Source organism: Meriones unguiculatus, chromosome X (genome assembly GCF_030254825.1).
Source record: "Meriones unguiculatus strain TT.TT164.6M chromosome X, Bangor_MerUng_6.1, whole genome shotgun sequence".
Lineage (NCBI taxonomy): Eukaryota > Metazoa > Chordata > Mammalia > Rodentia > Muridae > Meriones > Meriones unguiculatus.
Genome location: NC_083369.1, coordinates 152,600,440 through 152,609,331, shown reverse-complemented (window position 1 = coordinate 152,609,331; position 8,892 = coordinate 152,600,440). Strand labels below are relative to the sequence as shown.

Sequence of the window (8,892 nt, the reverse complement as noted above, 5' to 3'; positions counted from 1 at the left end):
GAAGGTGTTTCATGCCTTCCATGGTCACACTTGTTTTCTCTTTTGGACTGAGTGGATCCCAGGGAATACTTGTGGCTCAGCCATGCACAGTGGACTCCTAAGCAGAAGAGATCTTCCACACGCCAACATAATGCCTGCATCATACTCAGTGGATCCCACCAGGCATTAGAGTGTTCATGGGAGTAATTTTACTCATGTGCTAAGCATCCTCAGTGCACAATTGTCCTTCCTGCCCTCCACAAAAAGCAGACCTCTCAGCAGTGATGTGGTCGCACGTTCTGCTCTGCCCTCTGTACACATTGAGGCTTAAATGTCGGCAACCTGATGCACGCTCACATTCCAGAGTGTTGCTTTTCACTTTAACAACAGACCTCACACCTCAGGTTTGCTTCTTTGATTTGAGTCATTTTCATTTCACCAGCATTTTTGCTGGTTATTGGGAGTTGGTGTGATTTGAACACATCATCTTAGGAGGCAGAGTTTGGGGTGTGAATATCTTTAAAGAAGAAACACAATGAACAGTCAGGGAAGATTTTATATTCAGACAAAATCTCAAAATCAAAGCTATTTAATTTTAAATAGAAAACTACATCAGTGTTGTGTAGGTGCAGGACATTTGTGCATGGAGTCACCTGGCACACTTTCCAAACACTAACACTCTCTTCTCAGACCTTCTGATTGGCCTGTTTAGAAGGATGCTGCCATTCAGATTCCTCTGTGGTTTCAAGGATCATAATCGCACCAAGGAGTGACAGGGTGGTTGTCTGGTGACCTATTGGGGGCACATGAGCACTGTGCTCATTTATCAGCCTGCTTCCTTTCCTGGAAATATGGGTGGAAAGTAAAGGGTGGTTTTGCTGTAGAGATCTGCCACACAGTTCCAGATCACAGAAATAATTCTACACAGGCTACTGAGGACCAGAATGAAGACAGAGCCCTTGCAGCCCGGTATTGGAATCTCATGGACGGGGCTTTTTTGATGCTGACCCTAATGCTGCTGAGCAAAATTCAGGTGAGATGGTCTAGTTTGGGTTGACAGGGCTGTGCACCAGATTTCTCGTCACAGAAGTACAGATGTCAAACTCCTGATGCAATAAGCTTCCCAGAGTCCGATGTACAGAAGCTGAACAAGCTTATCTTCAAATTCCCACAGGTGCCAGAATCTGCTGCTCACAATGATTATCCCAAACCCCAAAGACAGGAGACTACAGAGAAGTCAGCCAGTCTCCAGATCCACTCCTTTGCCCGAGCAAATCTGAACATGAGATAGAACAAGTGTAATATCAAGCTGGGGACATAACAAAAGTGTGGGAATACTTATAGATCATGGTGTACAGAGCACTTAATCCTCTCAGTGGTCCCTGCTCTTTCAATATTCTATTGAAGTGGTCTGTATACACTATTCAGGTCCTACACCATAGATAAATATGCATAAAAGGCCTTGATATATATGACTCTGGCAGGAGTCCCGACTGTAAGGAGGTTTGGACACTATTTGACTGTACACCTCACATGCTGCTCTGTTTCTATTTGATGACTAGGAACCTCAATACTTAGAGCGAATGGTAGAATAAGCATTTGTAGTCTCATTGATGGTCACTCTTACTGCATCCTTTTTTGCAAAACACAACGATTTTAAATAACTTTAATGCATGTTCCAAAATGGGGGTATGTGCAAATTATTGTAGTGGATGATCGCATGACATTAACTAGAACAGTTTCATATCTGTTTAACCCTTCAGAAGAAAGAAGCCAAAAGAAACCTAATGTTCACAGTCTGCTCATTTATGTAAAGCACACACACACACACACACACACACACACACACACACACACATACACATTGTATTGTATTGTATTGTATTGTATTGTATTGTATTGTATTGTATTTTACTTTACTTCATTTTATTTAATTTTACTTTTTATTTTACTTTATTATTTTCTTTTTTATTCATTTTATTGTTCAGAGGTAGCCTCACTCCTCCATTCCATCCCCCCTTGACTGTCCCTCACAGAAGGGGAGCCCCCTTTCCCACCCACTCCAGCTCATTAAGTTGCAGCAGGACTGAGCCAGGTGTGCCCACTACGGGAAGTTATCAAGAGGCTGCCAGTGAGTCCCTGTGCCATGCTGCCTTCTAGTCCACAAGCACAGTGAACACAGAAGGCTGAGGCTGCGACATCACATTAAGGGCCCTGGGTGGGGTCCTTGCCTGGTCCCTGGATGAGGCCACCAGCCCGGCCCCATCTTTACCCTGGTTATGGGGCTCTCTTGACCTTCGTGATGAGCTCCTGTCATCTCTGTGTCCTTTTCCCTTTCCTCTCACTGGCCCCAGGGCTCCCTGTGCCCACACCCACTCAGTATCTCTGCCCTGAGGTGCTAGGGGCAAAGTGTCTCAGAGTATGACTGACAGACCCCTGATTGCACACAGCAGGGAGATGTTGGTTTAAAGACTGTGTGGGTGAATGGCTGTTGCCTCCCGATGCAAGGAGACTGGTCTAGTTAGGGGTGTCCTCCTCAGTCTGTCCAATTTGCTGCCAGGGCACTCTAATCAAGGCCTCCTCACATCCTCCCAGGGGCCAGCCATGACGCTGGGGGGGTCTCCAGCCTGTCAAAGGGACTACCCAAACCTGGGTTCTAATTTCTTCACAAGAATCTGTCTTCTCTACCTCTCTGCCCTCGATCTCCTTCTCTCTCCCTCTTCCCTTTTTTCCTCTCTCCTCTCTCCCTCCCTTTCTAAACACTTCCTCTCTTCCTCTGTCTCTCCCTCTCTCCTTCTATCCCTCTCTTCCTCTCTCATTCTCTCCCTCTCTTCCTCTCTCCCTCTCTCTCCCTGTGTCTCTCTCCCTGTGACTCTCCCTTTCCCTCCTTCTCTCTCTACTTCTATTTCTCTTTCATGTTCTTCATCTCTCTCCCTCTCTGTTCCTCCTCCCTCTCTCCCTCCCTCTCTCATCTTTCCCTCAGACTCTCCCTCTCCCTCTCTCTTCCTTTTTCCCCTCTCCCTCTCTCTCCCCCTCTCTTTCACTCTCTCCTGCACTCTCCTTTCTCTCTCCATCTCTCCCTATCTCTATCCCTCTCTCTCCTCTCTCTCCATCTGTCACTTTCTCTCTCCCACTCTCCCTCTTGCTCCCTCTCTCTCCCTTTCTCCTTCTCTCTCCTCCCTCTCTCTCCCTCTCACTCCTTGTCTCTCTCTTTCCTTCTCCATCCCTACCACTCTCTCCCTCTTCCTCTATCCCTCTGTCCCTCTCTTCCTCTCTCTCTCTCCCTCCCTCTCTGTTGCTCCCTATCCCTCACTCTCCCTTTCTTCCTCTAGCTCCTTTCTCTCCCTCTTTCTTCCTTCTTCTCTTGCTCTCTCTACCTCTCTCCCTTTCTCTCTCTCCCTTGATCCCTCTTTCTCTCTCATTCTCTCTCTCCCCTCCCTCTCTTTCCCTCTGTCCCTCTCTCACCCTCTCTCTCTCACTCAGTCTCTCCCTTTCTCCATCTCTACCTTTCTCCCTCTCCCATTCTGCAACTCTCTCCCTCTCTGTTCCTCTCTTCCCTTCCCTCTCACTCCCTCTTCTCTCCTCTCTCTCCCGCTTTTTCCTTCTCTCACCCTCTCTCCCTCCCTTTCACCCTCTGTCTCCCTCTATGTTTATGTCTCTCCCCCTCTCTCTCCATGTCTCCCTCTCTCTCCCTCAAACTCTCACTGTGTCTCTCTCCCTGTGACTTTCTCCCTCTCTCTTCTACTCTTTCCTTGTCCATCTTTCTCCCTCTATTCCTCTCTCCCTCTGTCCTCTTCGTGTCTCTCTCCCTCTCTTTTCCTCCTTCTCCCTCTCTCTTTCCCTCTCACTATCTCTCTCCCTCTCACTCCCTTTCTTTCTCCTTCTATCTCCCTCACATTCACTCTCCCTCTCTTCCTCTTTCTTCCTCCCTCTCTCTTTCCCTCTCTACATCTCTCCATATCTCTTCCTCTCCCTTCTCTCTCCATATTTGTTCCTCTCTCCCCCTCTCTCTCCATCTCTCACTCTCTCTTTCTCTCTCTCTCCCACTGTCTCCCTCCCTCTCTCCTTTCTCCCTCCCATTCTCCCTCTTTTACTCTCCCTATCTCCCAATCTCTCTCCATTTCTCTCCTCTATCCCTCTCTATATATCTCTCTTCTCTCTCACTCACTCTCCTTTTCTCTCTCCCACTGTCTCCCTCCCTCTCTCTCCTTTCTCCCTCCCATTCTCCCTCTCTTTCACTCTGTCACTCTCTCTCTCCCACACTCTCCTTCTCCCTCTCTCCCTCTGTCTCCCTCTATTTCCCCTCTCTCTTGCTCCCTCTCTCTCACTCCCTCTCTCTATCCCTCCCTATACCTCACTCTCCCTCTTTCTCTACCTATCTCCCTCTCCCTCTCTCTTTCTCTATCCCTCCCTCTTCCCCTGCCTCATGCTCTCTCCCTGTCACTCCCTCTCTCCATCTATCTCTACCTCTCTCTGCCTCTCCCCATCTCTCTCCTTGTCTCCCTCTTTCTCTCCCTCTCTCCCTCTCTCACTGTGACTCTCTTCCTCTCCCTTTCTCTCCCTGTGTTTTTCTTCCTGTGACCCTCTCTCTTCCACTCTCTCCTTGTCCATCCCTCCATCCCTCTCTCCCTCTATTCCTCTCTCCCTCTGTCCTTCTCTTCCTCTCACTTTCTCTCTCTTGGTTAACCTTCCCCCCCCCCTCTGCATCTCACTCCCCTTCTCCCTCACTCTCTCCCTCCCTCTCTCTCCATCTCTCTTCCTCCATCTCTCCCTCTCTCTTTCTCTCTCCCTATCTCTCCATTTTCTCCTCTCTTCTTCTCTCTTTCCCTCTCTTCTTTCTCTTTCTCCCACCATCTCCCTCCCTCTCTCCCTCTGTCTTTCTCATTCTCTGTCTCTTTCCCTCTGTCCCTCTCTCCTTCTCCCTCCCTCCCTCCCCCCTCTCTCTCCTGCTATTCCTCTCTCCATGGCTCACTCTATTCCTCTCTCCCTGGCTCACTCTGTTCCTCTGTCTCTCTTCATGTATGTCTCCCTCCTGCTTTCTCCTTCTATGGCTCTGTCTCCCTCTATTTCCCTCTGTCTCTCCCTCTCTTTTCCTCTCCCTCTCCATCTCTCAATTTCTCTCCTCTCTCCCTCTCACCTTCTGTCTCTCCCTCTGTCTACCTCTCTCTTTCTCCCTCTCCCCTCTCTCTCCATCTTTCTCTCCCTCTCTTTTTCTCTCCCTCTCCTGTGTCTCTCTCTCTGTGAGTCTCTCTCTCCCTCTCTCTCTTTCACTCTCTCCTGTCTGCCTCTCTCTCTCCATCTTTCTCCCTCTCTCTCTTTCTCTCTCTCTCCTTATGTCTCTCTCACTGTGAGTCTCTCTCTCTCCCTCTCTCTCTCTTCCACTCTCTTCTTGTCCATCTCTCCCCCTCTCTCCCTTTATTCCTCTCTCCCTCTGTCCTTCTCTTCCTGTTTTTCTCCCTCTCTGTTTCTCCTTCTCCCTATCTCCTACTCTCTCTTTCTTTCTCCCTCCCTCTCTCTATACCTCAGTTCCTCTCTCCCTGTCTCTCTCTTTCATCCTTCTCTCCCTCTCTCTTACTCTCTCTCCCTCACTCTCCCTCTCTCTTTCTCTCCCTCTTTCTCCCTCCTATTGTCCCTCTCTTTCCCTCTGTCCCTCTATTTCTCTTTCCCTAGCTCCCTCTATTCCTGTGTCTCTCTTCCTGTGTGTCTTCTGCCTACTTTCTCCTTTATGGTTCTCTCTTCCTCTCTCTCTCTTTCTCCCTTTCTCCCCTTATCTGCCTCCTCTCTCTCTCCCCCGTCTCCCTCTGTCCCACCCTCACCCTCTCTCTCACTCCCTCTCTACTTCTCTCTATCTCTCCCACTCTTTCTTTCTCTTCCTTGCAGCACCACCTGTTTCCCTCTCTCCAATTCTCTCCCTCTCCCTCTGTCCCCCCCCTCTTCCTCTCTGTTCCTCCCTATCCCTCACTCTCCCTCTCTATCCCTCTCCCTTCATCTCCTCCTCTCCCTCTGTATCCCTCCCTCTCTCACTCTTTCTCTCCATCTCTCTCTCCATCTCTCTTCCTCTCTCTCCCTCTCTTTCCCTCTCTCCAAATCTCTCCCTCCCTATTCCTCTCTCTCTTTCTCTCCCTCTCACTCACTCTCACCCTGTGTCTCCCTTTCTCTCCCTCTCTCTTTCCCACTCTCCCTCTGTTACTGCCTGCAGCAACACCTGAATACTGCCTGAGTGAGAGCTGTGGGGGTGGGGGTGGGGGGAGACAGACAACACAAGGAAGACACCAAGTCAAGGTTTCTGATCAAGGTGCCTTTTACTAAACATACAAGCAGCACTTATAAAGCAAAGGATCACAAGCAATTTTCTCATGGTAACAGATCATCTTGGCAAAGCATCTGAGGATTCACTCAAGGTTACACAAAGTTTACTGTCTGGTCCCAAGGGCTGCATGGAGTTTGTTATCTAGTTGTCATGAACAGAACACCCGCTAGAAAAGTTGCCAAGGTCAGTCTCTGAGAAACTGAACTTTAAGTGAGAAACATGTCTGCCAAGGCCAGGAGGCAAAACTCCATTAACCAGACTCCTTCATCCCTCTCTCCATATCTCTCCCCTCATGCCCTCTTTGTACATCTATCCTCTCTCTCTATCTCTCTCCTACTATCCACATCTCTTCACTCTCCCTTTCTCTCTCCCTCTGTCCTCCTCTCTCTCTCCAACCATCTCCCAACCTCTCTCTCCCTTTTTCTCCCTCCTTCTCTCGCTCCCTCTATTCCTCTCTCCCTGGATTCCTCTATTCCTGTGTCTCTGTTCCTGTATGTCTCTCACCCACTTTCTCCTTTATGGCTCTCTCTTCCTCTCTCTTTCTCCCTCTGTCTCCCTCTATCTCCTTCTCTCTCCCTCTGTCTGCATCTTTCTCTCTCCCTCTCTTTCTCCATCTCTCGATCCCTCTCACTCTTTCTCTACTTAATGTATTCCCGCCTCTCTCTCTCTCCTTCTCTCTCCCTCTCAACCTCACTCTTCCTTTCCATCTCTCTGCCTCTCTTTCCCTCCATGCTTCTCTCTCACTCTCCCTAGCCTCCTCTCTCCCTCTATCTCATCCACTCTCTCCCTCACTCCCTCTCTTTCCCTCTCTCCATTTCCCTCTCTCTCCCTCACTCTCTCTGTCCCCTTCTCTCTTTCTCTCTCCCTATCTCTCCATTTTTCTCATTCTCTCCTCTCTCCTTCTCTCTCCCTCTCCCTCACTCTTCCTCTCTCCATCTCCCTCTGAGTCTGTCCCCCTCTCTCCCTCTCTTTCATGTGCTCCAGCTCTCTCTCTCTCTAGATCCCTCATTACCTCTTTCCCCTATCTCAACCACTCTCTCTCCCTCTCTTTCCCTCTCGCCCCTCCTTCTCTCTCTCTAGCTCTCTTGCCCTGTTTCCCTCTCTCTGTCTCTCTCCTCTCTTTCTCTCTCCCTATCTCTCTCCCTCTCAATTTCTTTCTCCCTCAACATCTCTCCCTCTCTCTTTCCCTCTCTCTCTCTCTTAATTTCTCTCCCTCCCTACTTCTATCCCTACCTATTTGTTCCTCTCTTCCTCTCTCTCTCTCCATATCTCTTCCTCCCTATCCCTCACTCTCCCTTCCTCTCTCCCACTTTCTCTACCTATCTCTCTCCATCTCTTCCTCTCTCCTTCTCCCTCCCTTTCCCTCACACTTCCTCTCCCCCTCTTTCCCTCTCTCCCTCTCTCTCCCTCTTTCTAGCTCCTTCTCTACCTCTCTCTTGCACTATTTCTCCCTCAATCCCTCTCTTTCCCTCTCTTCAACACTCCCTCTCCCTCCCTATTCCTCTCTCTCTCCTTCTCTCTTTCTCTCTCTCACTCTTCCTCTCTCTCTCTCCTTCTGTCTCTCCCTCTCTCTGTCTTTCTTCCCCCTCTCTATCTCTCTTCTGCTCTCTTCCTGTCTCCCCCTCTCGCCCTCTCCCTTTCTCTCCCTCTTTCTCAGTGTGTGTCTTTCTCCCACTCCCTCTCTTCCTGTGCATCTCTCCCTCTGAATAGGTCCCCCTCCCTCTCTTCCACCCTGTCTATTTCCATCCCTCCCTCTCTCTCCCTCTATTCATCTCTCACTCTGTCCTTCTCTTCCTGTGTCTCTCCCTCTATGTTCCTACTTCTCCCTCTCTCTCCCCGTCTCTCCTACTCTCTCCCCCTTACTCCATTTATTTCTCCCTCCCTCTCTCTGTCCCTCTCTTCCTCTCTCCCTATCTCTCTCTGTCTCTCTATTTCTCCCTTCTCTCTCCCACTCTCTCTCTCCCTCCCTCTTTCTTGCTCCTATCCTGCCTCTCTTTCCCTCTGTTCTTCTCCCCTTCTCTCTACCCCTCTCTGCTCCCTCCCTCCCTCTCTCTCTATTCCTCTCCCTAGCTCCCTCTATTCCTGTGTCTCTCATCCTGTGTGTCTTCTGCACACTTTCTCCTTTATGTCTTTCTCTTACTCTAACTCTCCCTCTTTCTTCCTCTATCTACTTTTCTCTCTCTCCATCTGTCTGCCTCTGTCTCTCCCTTTCTCTCTTCCTCTCTCACTCTCTCTCCCCATCTCTCCCTCTCTTTTCCTCCCTCCTGCTTTCTCCCTTTCTCTAGTTCCCTCTCTCACTCCCTCTCCCCTTCTCTCTTCCTCTCTCTCCCTCTATCTCCCACTCTCTCTCCCTCTCTCTAGCTGCTGCTCTCTTTCCCCCTCTCCCTCTGCCCCTCTCTTCCTCTTTGTTCCTCCCTCTCCCTCTCTCCCTTACTTTCTCCCTCTTTCTCTCTCTCTCCTTCTCTCTCTCTCTCTCTCTCAGCCTCTCACTTTTTCTCTATTTCTCTCTCCTCACACTCTCTTCCTCTTTACCGCTTTCTGTCCCCCTCTCCCTCTGTCACTCTCTTCCTCACTCTTCCTCTGTTCCTCCCTTTTCCTCTCTC

At 49.6% G+C, this 8,892-nt stretch overlaps 1 pseudogene; it reads right to left on the bottom strand.

The window, feature by feature from the left end:
* Nucleotides 1–665: 665 nt before the first annotated feature.
* LOC132649989 (uncharacterized) lies at nucleotides 666–1,263 on the bottom strand (annotated as a pseudogene).
* Between the last annotated feature and the right edge of the window lie 7,629 nt (nucleotides 1,264–8,892).